This window comes from Ursus arctos, unplaced genomic scaffold (assembly GCF_023065955.2).
Source record: "Ursus arctos isolate Adak ecotype North America unplaced genomic scaffold, UrsArc2.0 scaffold_12, whole genome shotgun sequence".
Lineage (NCBI taxonomy): Eukaryota > Metazoa > Chordata > Mammalia > Carnivora > Ursidae > Ursus > Ursus arctos.
The window spans coordinates 20,708,969-20,726,208 of record NW_026622786.1 but is presented as its reverse complement, the minus strand read 5'-3'; the positions used below and the strand labels follow the sequence as shown (position 1 = coordinate 20,726,208).

Below are 17,240 nucleotides of genomic sequence, written 5' to 3'. Positions count from 1 at the left end.
TGAATGGTGACTTTATACCACATATAAAAATCAATTCCAGGGAAGTTAATGACCTTAAAAAGGCAAAATTATAAAACTTCTCAAAGATAATAAGAGAGACTATCTTCATGATCTCCTTCTTAAATGAGGTAAAAGCACTAGCCTTAAAGCAGAAAGTTGATAAATCTGCTGACAGCAAATTTAAGAACACCTGCTCGACAAGAGATTTAGAAAGTTAAAATATGATGAATAGAAAAGATTTACAACATACATAATTAATAAAGAACTAGACACCAGAATATATAGGGAAGATATAAGTAAATGTAATACTTATTTTCTTTGGAAGGTTTTTTCCCTCACACTTTTTCTTTTTTCTCTTTCTCTCTCCCTCATGCACACACACACACACACACACACACACACACCTGAATCATTTTTTTCCTTATTATTTCATGAAAATAGAAATCAGAAAGGCATTGTTGAAATACAGATACTCAGTTGTTGGCTAGTCTCACTCACAAGTAAATGACTTATCCCACACCTTATAGTTAAATTAAATTACAATTCACTAGCGGTAAAGGATTTTTAGAACAAATTTGCTTAAAAATCAAATACATAAATATAACAATCCATGGACGTCGACCCTGTACCTTCTTTTTCCAACTCATTTCAAAATATGCTCTAAATAAACATCAAGATTTTAGGAAACACAATATAATAGAGAAGCCAATGCATGAAGCACCATGAAACAATATTTTCTCTTCCTCTGTGAACTTATAAAAAGTATTCCTCCACAGCCTCATAACAGTCAGATCTATAAACCCCATGTTGAAAAACTGGAGTAAATATTGTCTTAGCTTAATGGCACCCCTAATGGGCATTGCTATTGTGTAATTAAATAATGCACTACTTTCCCCATCACCTCTCAACACCTCACTATGTACAGACTATCCATTTGGGGCTGAAGATACCCCATACCTACAATAAACTTAGCCACAATTAGTAGGATATATTGAACTCAAAACTGGCTGTTTGTGGAACTGGAATTCATTAGGGTGCTCTAAATCATATTTTACATGGTCTGGAGAATTCAGCAGAAATCTGCAAGCCTCCAATTAACTGTCTTTTTCTTATAAAATCTTCCTGGTCTTCCCAGTCACACGTAGATGCTCCATGCTCAGTGTTGTTAAGTGATTTTGTACACCACTGCATTAGCACTTAATTCACAGAACTATCTTTATTCATAAAAATGTGTCCATGGAAATGAACTCTTTGAAGGCAAGAACCTGGGGTACCTGTTTGGCTCAGTCAGAGAGTATGCAATGCTTGATCTTAGGGTCAGGCGTTCAAGCCCCACCTTGGCTGAGGAGTCCAGGTAAAACAAGAACAACAACAAAAAACAAAACATGGGTCTGAAGGTAAGAACCATATAGCCTTTTTTTTTTTAACATATCTTAGATTTTAATATGCTGCATATCCTAAATTAGATGAACAATTAATATACATTGAGTCAAAACTAAGTTAGTTGTACTCTATCCTAACCCTTGCCATGTATACCTCTTTCATGTTTTGATTTTTAGTTAAGAAAAATTACTTAGCATTAATAAAGTGATTATAATATGTTTGGATGAGTGTGTTAAACTTTTCAAATACAGTATCTCATTTAATCCTTAGGAACCTTTCTCGTCAGTGGTAAGTTAAATTAGAAATAGTGATATGAGAAAATCTTTTAGGTATACATACTTTAAATTCTAATTAAATTATATCATACCACATACAATTCACTAATAATAAATACATCATGCTAACCTATAGTTCTCTTCAAGTGTTAACAATAAATATTTGTAGATAATAGTCAATACTTGTGTATGCTTATTTCAAAGATCTATTTAGGTGGAAATAGTTGTGGACGTCCTAAGAGTAAGTGAAATAAAATTACAGCTTCATTCACTTGCTTCATTACCATACATAAATAGTAGTTCTCTCTGTCGACCAATCAATCAATCAATTTATGTATTTAAAACACTGGGCTATTATTCACTGTCATTTTATTTTAACAACTTGAATTTCTATACATATTCCTGAGCATTTGAAAATTTTAAATCAGATATATAATTTTTTATTTTAATAAAATAAACAAGCATTCCACTCTAAAAGTAGAAATTTTCTACTAGTTGGCAATAACAAATTCATCCAGCAGAATATTAAATTTTGGGGGGTTATATTTGGTTTTAAACTAGGCAAAATATGTTTCCCCTCCTAGTTAGTATGTGTTTAGGTACTAGTACCTTACTGCAATGACCAATTTCATTATAACTTTATCCATGATTTATTACAAAAGACCTCCTATGTTTAGAATGTTTTAGGACCATAGGTCCAGTCTGCACCTTATTAATGACACCAAAATAAATGAATGGCCCAATTCATCTATTACATTGGTCCACTGACATATAAAATCAAAATTGACTTGTCTTATACCCTTGACACTTTAAAAAGGTATTAAATTAATGAATGTTTCATTTGTCTACATCTTAGTTTCAGCAAACAGCATTAATAAAATATGGACAAGAGGCTTTGGTTTCTTAAATCTATCCTAAACTTAGTAAGTAATTAATTTCTAATAGTTCATATTGATTATATGCCAATGATATAGATGCAACTCCATGAAAGCATAAACCTAGACATAGTAATTTCCTAAAAACTTGAAATTTTCAATGAAGCATATTTTAAATATGTAAAACTCACAGAAAATTCAGAATTTACAGTTATCCTTATAAAGCTGAGATTTAAAAATGTAGTGAAAACATTCACTGTTCAGTTGTTTCCAATAAAGAAACTAGGAGAATAAGAATGATCAAAAAATAGAATATATAACAAAAGTATAAAGAGAAGATAAAGTTTTCATTTTTGCTATGACAGATTTTAATTGTACATGTGCTTTTATTGGAAGACAATACCTAACTAACCTTTAAAAATATCTGTAATTTAATGTCCCTTTTTCTTGAAGTCTTCATCCCTATGTTTTAACTCAAATTTAATAATATTTTTAAAGTATTAGATATAAATTAGTTATTTTTATGTGCTGCAATTATATTAATTTGCCCAATACATAGCTCACAATATCATGGTGAATAGTAACAAATAGTCAAATATACAATCTCCATCTAGTATCCATTGTTGTTAAACCACCATTGGTATTAAGAAAATCAACTATCACTTTATGATAGACGAGTTAATGATGGTTATTTTGTCTTTTGGAAAGATATTCAATGTTGGTAAAACATGGCAATTAAGAACACATTCTGACTTTTTTTTTTTTAAGATTTTATTTATTTATTTGACAGAGAGAGACAGCAAGAGAGGGAACACAAGCAAGGGGAGTATGAGAGGGAGAAGCAGGCTTCCCACCTAGCAGGGAGCCTGATGCGGGGCTTGATCCCAGGACCCTGGGATCATGACCTGAGCCGAAGGGAGATGCTTAACGGCTGAGCCACGCAGGTGCCCCCACATTCTGACTTTAAAACGAGAGGACAGGGGCGCCTGGGTGGCTCAGCCGTTAAGCGGCTGCCTTCGGCTCAGGTCATGATCCCAGGGTCCTGGGATCAAGCCCCACATCGGGCTCCTTGCTTGATGGGAAGCCTGCTTCTCCCTCTTCCTCTGCTGCTCCTACTGTTTGTGCTTTCTCTCCCACTCTCTCCCACTCTCTGTCAACTAAATAAATAAAATCTTTAAAAAAAAATTCTCTTGAGTTCTGTCAACTGCTCTAGCAAATTAATGGAACCTGAGAAGGGTACATGGGAACCTCTGTTCTACAGCTAGTCAATCAGGCACAGGTGACAACCTGGATTTGTGGTTGGCATCTGGAGTGGAGAGGGTGACAGTCTTATAGGACTAAACTCTTAGCCTGTGAAATCTAATACTATCTCCAGGTAGATGATGTCAGAATTAAGTAAACAAGTAAAATGCAGGACATCCAGCTAGTATCACAGAACTGCTTGATATATGGAAAACCCTCACATATAGTGAAAGAAGTGAAGTAGTATTCAGAGAGTTTACGTAAGTGAAAACAATAGCGTTTTTCCAGGATAAACATCTTATTTTACCATGGGCAAATAAATATCAAAAGAAATAGCTAAAGGAGTTTAAAAAAGTCATCTTAAATAGTTAAGTTTAGGGGAAGATAGAGGGAATGAGAGAACAATTAATTTTCATTAGACACTCTATAAAACAATTGCACCTTTTTCATTGAAATATCTATCTTCATTATAAATTTTTACAATAAAATGATACCTCAACAATACAATAAATAAAATTTAAATGTAGTGGATCTAGGAGATTAATTTTCTTACATCATACCATGCAAATCATAAAAGTTCTAACAAGTAAAGGTCTTTCCTCCAATGCATTTCAATATGTGACTTAATATTAAGAGTAATAACCAAAACTGGAAATATTGTTATAGAAGATTTAAAAAATGTACCAAATTTTAATCAGTTCTCCTTTTTAAGGGTCTTATTTTAGCACATCATGTTATAAGGAGCCCCAGAGAAAGAAGGTAAGTTCAAAATACTATCTCCAACTGGGTGAACTTTGACAAAATCTTGAGCCTTTTTTTTTTTTTAAGTGAGGATTTTTTTTTTTACTTAATTTATGTAAACTAAAAACAAAATAGTTCACCCATTTCTCCCACTTCCTAGAGGTGCTCGAGGTGCTGCCTCTAGCAAGCACCAAGACTTGTGTGTGAGTGTGTGTTTTTTTATTGTTGTTTTTGTTTGTTTGTAGATTCCACCTGTAAGAGAAATCATATGGTATTTGGCTCTCTCTGTCTGACTTATTTCACTAAGCATAATAATAAACTTGAGTTTTCTTACTCATAAATTTGGGATAACATTGTGTGTTACCTAATTCAGAGTGCTATTATGAAAAGCCAAAGGGTAAGCCTGAAAGCAATTTGGTAACTTCAATGTACTACAAATTTATGAATTATTATTTGGCAACAACTTATCTAAAGTTAGTTTACATGGCACCTGTGATAGCAGCTTTATTTTCCTGGTACCTCCCATCGAGGCATTATTACCCTACAAATAGTATCAAGTCTATCTGGCCTTTCATATATTTTGTTTTCAATCTTACTCAGTTTATTCTTATAGCCAGTGGCTCCCAAACTTGACCACACACACCATCATCTGGAGAGTTCATTCAAACTCAGATTGCCTAGTAATATTCCATGGCATATAGATACCACAACTTGTTTATCTATTCTTCCATCAACAGACATCGGTTTAATGTAACACTGTATGTCAACTATACTTCAATGGAAACAGCAACAAAACTTTGATTATCCATCTTCAGTGTTTCTGAATCAGTACTTCTGGGTAAAGTCTGAGAACAATTGCATATTCCATGCTGTATGTATCAATTTGATTTAATCTGAAATTTCATACATAATTCTGAGGTAACATGATTATTAAACAATCTCAAATTTTGGACCTGAAAGATACTTTGGGAATCATTGTAACTAGAATTTCTTAACCTGGGTTTCAAATATGGGTCAAATACTTGAAAAGTGCATTAAAATTGTGTATGTAACTATATTTGTGCATTTCCTTAGAGAGAGTTCAACCCCCTCATATTCTTTCTATGGTCACTTTGATTCAGAGGAGTAGCTTGACACAATTACATAGCTATTCTTATAAAACTGGGACTGGAACTCAGGTCTCTTAACTCTAAAGCCTTCTCGTTTTAAGTGTTCTTCAACTTAGGTTTCGTACACTAGTGTGTTTTGAGTGTCAGGCATAATTTCAGCCAATCACATAACATAACATTGAACATGTGTTAATTCAAAGAATTTGATAGAAATATAAAGATATCATGTCTCAATGGCCTTGATCTAGTGATATTTATTTTCCATTAGTTTCCTTTCAGACTTTTTCTTATTTCCAACTTGCCTGGAGTCTTTGCTATAAGAATGCAGACATTTCTTTTTTCCCTGATAAGCAGTTATGAACATTCTCTTCAGTGACTTGAACCACTAGAGGAAAAATATCATTGAGAATATCCTTGTGCTGTTTAAAACTACCCCTAAAGAAAATGCTAGAGGGGATATGAGTAGGCTTAAATAGAGAAGTTTTTTTGTGTGTCTTTTTTTTTAAGATTTTATTTATTTATTAGAGAGAGAAACACTCAGCGAGAGAGGGAACGCAAGCAGGGGAAGTGGGAGAGGAAGAAGCAGCCTCCCAGCGGAGGAGCCTGATGTGGGGCTCGATCCCAGGACCCTGGGATCACGCCCTGAGCCGAAGGCAGACGCTTAACGACTGAGCCACCCAGGCGCCCCTAAATAGAGTAGTTTTAAAAAACCTAAATCCTAGTTGATGCTCATCCATAAACATTGTGTAAACAGCCAATTCTTCTAATTTCTCTAGGTTTTCTCACATGTGAATAAAAAAGTTCATACCAATAGGTGATTACTAATATCCCTTTATTTTCAAATTCTGTGATTCAATACATCAAAAGTACTACACAGTATTTCTTAGCTTCTTGCTCTTTTGCCCTAAGTATTTTCTACTTTTGTCTAGGTATTTTCTAAGTTTGCCCTACCTCCTTTCTTACCTTCCAAAATTAAAATAAGACAGTCTAACCGTGTGATTTATGATGGGCACTTTGGGCCATCCAGTATAAATGCCAACCACTGGAAGAACTGGAGACTGAAGATATTAGCCTGACCTCCAAGAGGAGCTAGAAACTAAAGGACAGCCATGTAGACAGTATGTGATTGAGCCCCAATAAAAACTCTGGATGTCAAAAGACTCAGGTTAACTTTCCTGGTTGATATTACTCTGCATATTTTCACACACTGTGGCCAGGAGGAGTTAGGGTCATTCATGACTCCATAGAGAGAGGGAAGCTCTGCATTTAGACCCCTCCCAAATTTTGTCCTTTGCATCTCTTCCTTTAGCTGATTTTCTATATCTTTTCTTTGTAATAAATGCAACCATGGATAAGATAGGTTTCAGTGAGTTCTTTGAGTCTTTTCAGCAAATTGTCAAAACTGAGGGTAGTTTTGAAAAGCAAATTTTATTTGATACCAAAAGTCAAATTTCACTCTGACTCTGCCATTTGGCTAATTCTGGATGCTGTGACAGTATGTTCCTCTGCTCAGCATCTATATCCTTGTTAAATTAATTTATTACTGAGTAAAAAGAAATGAGAAAAAAATATGGTATTTTAGACTATCAGAACTAATAAGCAGGTAGTACTAAAGTATTGTGTCTTATGTTATTAAAAATTTCCTTCTGTATTACTTATTTCTGTAAATTTGGATAAGACATTGTGCAGACTTCATGATTAACAATCAATCAGGTGGGTGTTTTTTTTTTCTTTTTTGAAATTAGTTAATTGGCTTGAAAGTTCCTTTTAATATGATACAAGTGAAAACAAAGGGGGAAAATGAATACTTCCACTCACCAACCCATGTATAATTGTGACTTTTTAAGAACACTGGGTTGCTTTTATATACAGAAGTATGAGTAAAAAACTTTGAAAAAGATGTGCTCTAATAGATAAATCATGATTCTATATTCCTAATTACTGTATCAATAATACATTCTAATTTATGAATTAAAAACATATCTCAGTTATTCTACAATGCTAAGTAAATAATCATTGCCCTCATAAACACTGTGATAAGCTTAACAGTTGACCTTTCCAGGTTGGAATTCTTAATAGAACATGGAATACTGTGTGTTTTTAGTTCAGGAAAACAGGCTGCAGTATAAACTTTTATGAATAAGAACATTTGAAGTTCTTCTCACAGAATGGAAAGAAAACTGTGAGTGTTGACTCTGGCAGCTAAGGGCATATGCTTCACCACTGATCTTTCAGTGAAGAGATGGAGAGAATCACAACTCAACATGCTGTATAATCAAAACCAACCCAGTGTTCTTCATAGCTCCCTATATTTGGAACTCTTTGCCAAGAGGATCACTTTCTATAGACTGTCTAGGTTTCAAGCTGCATAATGGTTCTCTCCACAAATGACACTCTATATTTCTTTAAAATAAGAAACTACAAGAAAAACAACATAAATTTAATGTCTCAGAAAAGATTAAGTGAAAAAGGCAACCGTTTAACTATTACCTATTGCTAAGTGAAAAGATAACAGCTTTTACTTTACCAAATGACTGAGGCAGGTAAGAACACATTGTGAGATCTCATCATTGGGGTAATAGATGTATGCCACAAGAACAAATACATCACAGAATTGCAGAAATCCTTAGAATTATATATTGTCAGTGGCTAAGGTTCAACTAAAAATCAAGTTCATCTTAAGTTTTCAACAAAATATATCCTGTGAAGATCTAATAAACAAACAAAAGATGTCCTCAAATGGCTCTGAATGCTAAAAAATGGAAATGATTGGAGACAGTATCGTCAACTGGCTGAAGCAGGCGCCTGGTTTACTCCAAGACTAGGTCAGATAAGGTGATGCTTCCTTTGAGGAGCAGTGTTACTATGCACCCTACTGCTGTCATTTAAACAATCTTCAGTCAGTGACTTTCCCTGGAGTATGCTACGGAGGGTTCAAAAGGGGATTCAGGCTTCGTGTGGTCCCCTCCCACGGATTTAGTTGTTTGTGTAAAATAATTGCCTTGCCAAAGACCTCCCTACCAAAGATTCTGATTTCCATTTATAAACAGGTTATCCAATTTTTTTCAAGAATGAAATATTCATAATATTAGGAAAATATTTTTAATCAAAGCAGTACATAGTTCAAGTAAAAATAAGCATTTAAAATTATACCTATTACCATGCAATATAACCATTAATTAGAAATAATGACGTCTTATCTCACTACTATAAAAATATTCCAAAAAGTAGAATAATGAAGAGTTATTAGAAAAATAATTATGGAGGCATAAAAATGTTGAATGAATAAATTAATTCAAAACTTAATCTCCACATGTGTAATTAATTGATGGTTATATCATAAATTGGAATCAGGCATTATCACTTGAATATTCATGTACTTCAGGCTAGATGAAAGCTAGAGGAAGCATAGAAATAGGAGCATATGTCTTAGTCTACAGTTCATCATTCTCAAAGAACATAGGTGCTGATAAAAAGTTTGAACACCTGTATCTTTAAATTACATGCTGTAATCATCTAAATAATTTAATAAAAAATATGTCACCTATAAAATAGTTTTAAGTGTGTTGTAATTTTGCAGCTGTGTTTAATAATTCACTCTCATACCTCTAGACCTTACAGAAGAAATAACAAGGTAATATTAACAGATATAATAGAGAAGATCATTTAACCAGCAGAACTGAATATATAGATACTACAAAGAATGGAGAAGATTCCACCAAATTAACCCCTTACTTGATTAGTAGACTCATTTTCAGCCCCTTCTTAGTGAAACATGATTCAACTAAACAAACATTTACTTGTTCTATTAGGACTCCAAAAAAAGTAAAAACATCAACTTTGTTCTCAATTAAGTTTTCAGTGCAAGTTATGAAAACCAGCATATACTGAAGAATTATGGAATAACTCCAATTATGATAATTAGAAATATACGAAACAGGAGTCACAATATTTAACAATGCTTTGGCATATCATTGACCTCAGAATAAAGTGAACATTGCATCCCTAGAAAATAGCAGTGTATCTCACACAGGTAGGGAAATGCATTAGGGAATATTGTTGTCCATTCATTTATTCATTCATTTATTCAACAATGCATTTATGGAGCATCTATTTTGAGCCAGATACTCTTCCAAAACTGAATATACAGCAGTAAATAAAAAAACAAAAATAAAATTTTATACTCATGGAAATTACATTCCAGAGAAGATACAAGTTTTCTCTTTTCTTGTATCTAAGTCTTCAACATCCACCTCTACCACCTCTTCTCTGAATTTGGCAAATAGCCCAGTCTGGACCCATCAGAGTACCACATATTTCTAGCAACAAAAGTTGGTTCAGCATTAAGCAGATGACCCAAGTAAAAAAGTAAGAATTCTTCTCTAGAATTGACATTTCTTTTCAATTTAAGTTTCTGTCAGTTCAACTTGAGAAATTCTGACTTATACAAGTGTACTATAAATTAACATTAAATGGATAAATTCATTATTCTAACAAAATTTAAGGTAAAGATAAATCACTATAGTTTGTAGCTTAGAGAAAGTCATAAAAAGAATAAGTCATAAACAAACCTTAAAAAATGTACCATTTGGGGGCATCTGCGTAGCTCAGCTGGTTAAGCGGATGACTTCTGTTCAGGTCATGGTCTCAGGATCCTGAGATCCAGCCCCACGTTGGACTCCCTGCTCGGTGGGGAGCCTGATTCTCTCTCTGCCTTCCTCTGACCTTGCTTGTGCTTTCTCTCAAATAAAAACCTTTAAAAAAAATGTAACATTTAATTTGGTAAATGAGTCATTTTCCATGGAAGAAACAACAGAGCTCTATTAATCAAAGAATTGTTACATAGGACTTATTCCTCAAGGTAAGTGGGCAAAGAGGGACTAATTACAATTTTAGGAAACTATATTCTGGCTGGCGTAGGGTGGTATCTCAGTGTGGTTTTGATTTGAATTTCCTTGATGGCTAGTGATTTTGAACATTTTTTCATGTGTCTGTTAGCCATTTGTATGTCTTCATTGGAAAAGTGTCTGTTCGTATCTTCTGCCCATTTTTTGATTTGTTTGTTTGTTTCTCGTGTGTTGAGTTTGGGAAGTTCTTTGTAGATCTTTTTGGGTTCCTCATTGGTTTTTGGTCTGTGGTCCCTTTTGTTGATGACGTCACTCTACGTCGTTGGCAGGGGGGACCACAGACTGGAGACTGATGAGGAACCCAAAAAGATATATATAGGACCTACATTAAGAAAACTAGAAAGGTTTTACTGAGAAATGTAAATGAAGATTTTATATAAGGCTAAATATATAATATTTCTAAGTGGGAAGACTAAAACAGAGTAAAAATACCAATTCTTTCCTCTTTAACACTGTGATTTATAATGAGAAATAAATACTTGGTCTTCCTCCAGTTCCTGGCACCGAGCTCTCTCGTTAAATCCTTTAAATTTCCTAACTGATAAGAACAATAAAAGTATCTTTTGTTATGCATAAAAAAAAAAAAAACAATTTTAGGAAACTTTAAGAAAGAGTAAATTGTGAAGGACTATAGATGAGCTTCCATGGTCCATGCTGTTCTCAGTAACTCGTGTGTAGCTAAAAAGTATGGTGTACTGTTTCATATATTGCTCTCTTTTTTAATTTGGAAATTTAAAATTGTAAACTCCATAAGGACATAAACCTATGCGATATAAACTGCTCAGAATTATTTCTTTTTCATGGCTGTCATTTAGGAAGTAAATTACTACAAATAAGATGTTCTCAGAGGCTAGCAAGTGATTTTTTTAAAATATCATATTTACCAACACTACTGATAAAGATGAAAATTGTAGGCCTTATTTAACCTACATAACAGGCTAAATCGTTCACAGTCAAGGTAATTCAAATTCATGTTAAGCTCTTTATATATATTATCTTATATAACTTTTAAAAATCATTATTTTTAATGCTGTAGATATTATTATCTTCAGTAAAAGTATCATATGCCATCTTGTATCTGTTCATCATAAGTCAAAGTAGCCATAAGAAAGCCATATAAGTCACCGTGCTCCCTTGCCAGAACCACTATTTATAGACATTTTACCTATAACAGAGATACACTGGACATGTTTTTTTGGCGAATGATTTAATGCTTGAAGATTAAAATCAACATTCAGCCAATCAATGTTTCAAAGTCAAAAATCATCAACATGGAATGAACTTATAGAATATGAGGATAAATATGAAATTAAACCAAGTAATTTATTTTTATTAGAAATTTATTATTAAAATACAATACCCCAATTTTAAAAGTTTTGTATCATTGTGCAACAACAAACTGCTCCTGTGGTCACTACCTTGGACATTTGCCACACTAAATAGAAACTGACTACAGCTGAGATCAGTTAGGAGGCAAGGCCTTTTTGGGCTGGCTCCACCAAAAAGTATGTGTTTGAGTATTAGCTATATAAATGATGACAACATTACCAAGCCATTAAGCTTCTCTTCCCCTCTAACATTAACTGATTAATGTAAAGAATTACACCCTCTTTTAGTCCTAGAAATGAAGATTTTGGTTAATGCTGATGAAGCAGTTTCAGGATTCAATCACACGAACTCAAGTTTTATATAACAGCTTAAAGAAATAGCTTTTTCGGTATTTTTAGATGCAGACTTAAAACTAATTTTTTAAAACTTGTAGTTACTAACACTAATATTTTCTTCAGGCACTTCCTTGTGAGAAAGTATCTGGGGCCGATTTTATGTTCTTCTAATTCATCTTCAAGATATAAAGAATTCCCAAGTAGGGTATTTGTTTTAGAAAGGCCTATGGCCAAGGTAGAATTAAATAATTAACAATTAAATAGATCTTAAAAATTATTTTATTAGTGGGAACAGTGGATGTACCAAATAATTCTAGAAAAATTAGAATTTTAAATGATAGTTCTGGAGAACATCAATACGGTAAAAATCCTTTTCACACTAGTTATTATCATTGATGCACAGGAATCGGGTTATTGTGGCCACAGTTCTATCAGATGACCAACTCAGAGTGGCCATTAGATATCAGAACAAACTAGAGAAAATTAATACTGTTAGTCCAGATTCTCCATCTAGGAACTTAGAATTTTGAATTGAGAGGTAAAAATAAGAGAATTTGCTGAGATGGGTCATGTTAAAATTCTGGTTCTAAAAGGAAGGTCCAGCATTTCTGCTGCTAAGGTTTTTCGAGCTGTCCTGGTTTGAATCTTTCCCAAGAGCTGAGGCTTCTTGAGCCAGGGGTCACTCTTGAAATTCAGTCCTAAAACTTGTAAGGTTTATTTAATTTTTTTTTTCAAATTACACCCCCTGCATTTTTTACAACTCTCCCTGGACCACTTCCTGTTGCTGGTGCTCCCCTCATAACTCCTGACTCTGGTAAGGGATAGCCCTTGGCTCGCTCAGGGATCACATCCTGACCCCAGCTTGAGTGGCCCAGGATGGAGCACCTGCAAGTTTTAGCTTCACTGTTTTTGATGTGAATTAATTAGCCCAAGAAATACTATATTCATTTATCTGGATGTGCCACGAAAGGATCCATGACAGAAATAAGCCTGTGAAATATAGAAATATTTACAAGCCAACAATTACATGACATCTAAGTGTCAGGTTGTCATCCAAGAACTGTATAAATCTTGTGCTCAGTATCTCAAGGAAGTTTCTTTTGTATTGTCAAATTCAGTATTGTAAATATTCACTCTTTCAAAATTAACACACAAATTAATATAATCCCAATAAAAAGACCAACACATATTTCACTGTTCTTGTTCTAAGTTTTTCTTAAAACTTAAATTTAAATTTTGCTTAGAAAAATCAACATGTAAAATATCCAAAAAAACATAATTTGAATGTGTGATGATGGAAAACTCTTCCAGTAACAAGGATATTATAAAACTACAATAATTAAAACAATGCAGTTTAAGCACTGGTACAGATAGATAAATCAATGGAGTAGAATAGATGGTAGAGAAAGGACATTAGTGCATATGATGATTTAATGTAAGAAGAAGTTGGCCAGTGTAAGCCAAAACATTTAGGGTTACAAGTGGAAAAAAAACACAATTCAAACTGATTTAAGTAAAAGGGGAACTTAATTGACTAGTAGAACCATACCATGGAAATGCAAAATTTACAGCTGGGTCAATGGAAATCAGGGATTCTTCTTTCTTTCTATGAAAGTCCCTAGTGATTTTCACTGGGCCTGGCATGGAGAAGACAAGCAATTAATATTTGTTGACTGAATACACAAATTAAGAACCCTGGGATTCAATGTCAAGTATTTGGATGGGTTATGCAGTGGTAGATGAAGTACAAATTTGATTCTTAGTCTCAATCATGAGACTCGAAGTAAAATTGTGTCCAAAAATTTTAATGCCTCAGAGGAAATACAAAACTGGGACCAGAGAAGAGAAAATACTAGAAAAGCCCTGGGTCAAGAATTTAGGGGTGCAGATGAGTGGGAGAAACAAGTCTAAAGATGCATAGGTTCAAAACTAGTTTATGACGTGTCAGTATCAATGTACAATTTGGAGAGAAAATCACATCTATAAAAGTAAATAAAAAATACTTACAAAAATAAATTTAAAAAATCAAATGCATGCTACCCAAAAAGGAGATAGCTCATGTTCTTAATAAGAGAATTTTTTTTATTAAGTGTCATATTCTAGAGAACTTGCTAAGCAACAACTTAGACTGGAAATGTTATCATCCCCATTTATGTGTGAGAAACTATAATTCAGAGAGGTAAGCAAGTTGACCAAGATCATAGTTAAAGTGGTACAGCTGAGATCCAAGACCTAGCTCTCTGACACCAGAGCCCACACACAAACTTTATACTGAACCTAACATGTATGAATATATTTGAAATGAGAACACATTAGAAAAATAAACTTATTTTAACTTATATATTAGTTGTATATGTATTTGTGTGCATCTCACACCACAACACTAGGGTTTATAAACTTTCATATTCTATTATTGTTTTAAATCAAAACAGTATTGGTTGGCAAAAAATTCAATGTCAGTCTCTCTGGGGTCTCCTCAATAATTCTCCATGGGATCTAGATTTCTGTGGTGACAGAAAACCAGGGAAAGTACCCAATCCATAATTCCATGAATGTTACCATCTTTACTATTGCTCTTTTGGCTGCATTGTTGCTAGTTCAGAATTCTGAAAACTATCTATCTGGTAAGCCCTGAGGCTTCAAACTGACAGATTTGGCTCTTAAACTCCTGTCCATTCATCTCAGGCTCAGCCTTGGCAATTTTTTCTACTCTCCTAAGGTTTTAGCTTTCTCACATGCAAGATCAGTCTGCATGAAATGTCCAACATTCCTACCAACAAAGCAAAGCAAATGCCCCTTATGTTTCTTTGAAATATTAGACCACTCTGAAATGTTCTTCTTCGTGTCTGTAGTTGAGCTTTTATAGTCTTCACTCAAGTTCAGGATACTTTTCAGAATCTTCAATTCTGTATGATAGCCCAGGCTACCCCAAAATGGTATGAAAAGGGATTGTTCAGATAACAAAGTATTGGGTTTTCAAGGGGCCTGTGGAAGCATACCCACCAGTGGCTTAATAGAAGACAAAGCAACATTGAGTCTTTAGTTGCATATTATTAAGTCTCCATGTGTCCTAGCTGGCAGAGTATGAATTTGGGTTACTAAAATTATCTCTCATATCTGATTCTCTTCTGGAATGAACCAACACTTCCCCCTCCTTCCCTTCTCCAATGAACTTAAAAGTTGAAAACAGTTCTCAGGAGGAATTCAGTTTCCATCAGGTGGAGCTCACAGCGGACAGTTTACTCAGAGCAGCCTCTCCTGTGCCTGGTCATGCTGGGCCTGAGACACACTTTCTGGATCTATGCCTCCTCTGGCCAAGGCCAAGTCTCCAAATTATCTGGCCTTTCAATCAATGTTGAAACCTAACCAGCCCTCTGGTTGGCATTTTAAAAAGCTGATCCTGTTCTAAACTTGTTCTAAGCTTGTTCTAAACTACTCAAACATTCAGCCGTAGAACTGAACACTTTTGAAAAGAATCAAATGGCCTCCAACTCAGATTCTAGTCCCATTTTATCATTGTAGTGTTCTATGACCTCAGATAATTTCCATTCCTCTAGCAGTGAATTCTTTTCAAATATCTTCTCAACCAACCCAGAAGTTTTATGCCCTTCAAAAATCCTCAGTTTGGGACTATTTATAATTTTCTTCATTGGAAGAATATTGTTCCCTAGTTCTAGTCAAAACATTTTAGCCTATGTATAAATTATATTCAAGTTTGGGGATATATGGAAATTTCAGCAGAATATGACAGAGGTCTACAATTCATTTTTTCTGAGCTTCAGCAGAAATATAGTTTTCACTGTGATCCATTACACAAATTTATATGTATTTATAGGTATATAAAATATAGATAATAAAAATAAAATAATACACTCTTACTATATGTGATGAAACCAAATATTTCCACTTTATTCTGTTGTACTTAAATGTTTTAAAAAAATGCTTTTGTGTGTATGATTCTCCAATTTGATTTCATGATTCACTAATGGGTCTCAAAAGGCAATTTGAAAAACACTCCTCTAGGACCCTGGAGACATTGGCTGCTATCTGTTCAACTCTCAGATGGAAATGGGTAAGTTATTTTTGAAATTCATAGCCTGAAACAGGGAACTTAAATTTCCTCTTCTATACTCTTTATTTCTTAGCAGTCTCTTGGGAATCACAAAGAAATTCATTGGAAAAGGCTAATTTCTCTCCCTTTACTAAAGATTCTGCCAATTACTATATATCTGCTCACAGTTCTTAAAATTAGCTCCCTTCACACTTAATCTCTTATCAGTTCACTGGTATTCACCAGATCCAGAGAGCTTTATGAGTGCCCACTATGCATTAATTCTCCAACATGGTTATAACCATTATCTCAAAATTAACTACCTCCAATTCTAAGTATTACTATTTGTCTTCCTTATAAATATATGTTGCACAAAGCTTTGTAATAATCCCCAATTTATTCCATATATAACTGGTATTAATTTTATCCCATATTATTCAAGGCTAAGAAATTTCATATTGACTCATCCTTCTAAATAAAATATCCTTCAAGGCTCTACATAACTGCTGGCCATAAATTCAATTCAGTCAACATTGGGATTCGTTTCCATGAAATATCAAAGAAATCCTTAGTTTATATGATGTCTGAAAAATAGCCCATCATTATTTTCACCTTACTATGGTTACTTTAGATTCACATTGCTGCAAGCAGTGATGTTGACTGCCTCTCAGGCGGTGGTACTCTCTGAGTTTACCCAAACTCAAAGATTCATGTCACCCTAATTCACTCCACTGACCTCTACCTGGTAACACACATCAATCTTCAATCTCATCCCCAATGTGGAATAATATTATGCCATCTGGACAAGGGTTTCTGTAGTATGCAGAAATTCCAAAGCCCCTTTGTTAAATCTCAGGTAACTTCATACTCTTGGACTAGCATATCTTCCACTCCCACCGAAAACTCACTTTTATTGCCTACTTCACTGAAATAATTCGGTCTAAAAAAATATGTTGTGCATTTCCCTCTCAAATGTGTTACTGTGGAAACTTG

General features: G+C 34.1%; 1 protein-coding gene across 1 annotated transcript in view; it reads right to left on the bottom strand.

Moving 5' to 3' along the window:
* The window catches only part of COL11A1 (collagen type XI alpha 1 chain), a 561,059-nt gene that overhangs the window by 449,906 nt on the left and 93,913 nt on the right, over positions 1–17,240 (bottom strand). Inside the window, exon 4 of the mRNA XM_057310420.1 lies at positions 10,197–10,379. The gene's annotated coding sequence lies outside the window, so the exon portion shown is untranslated. The remainder of the gene's footprint in view (positions 1–10,196; positions 10,380–17,240) is intronic.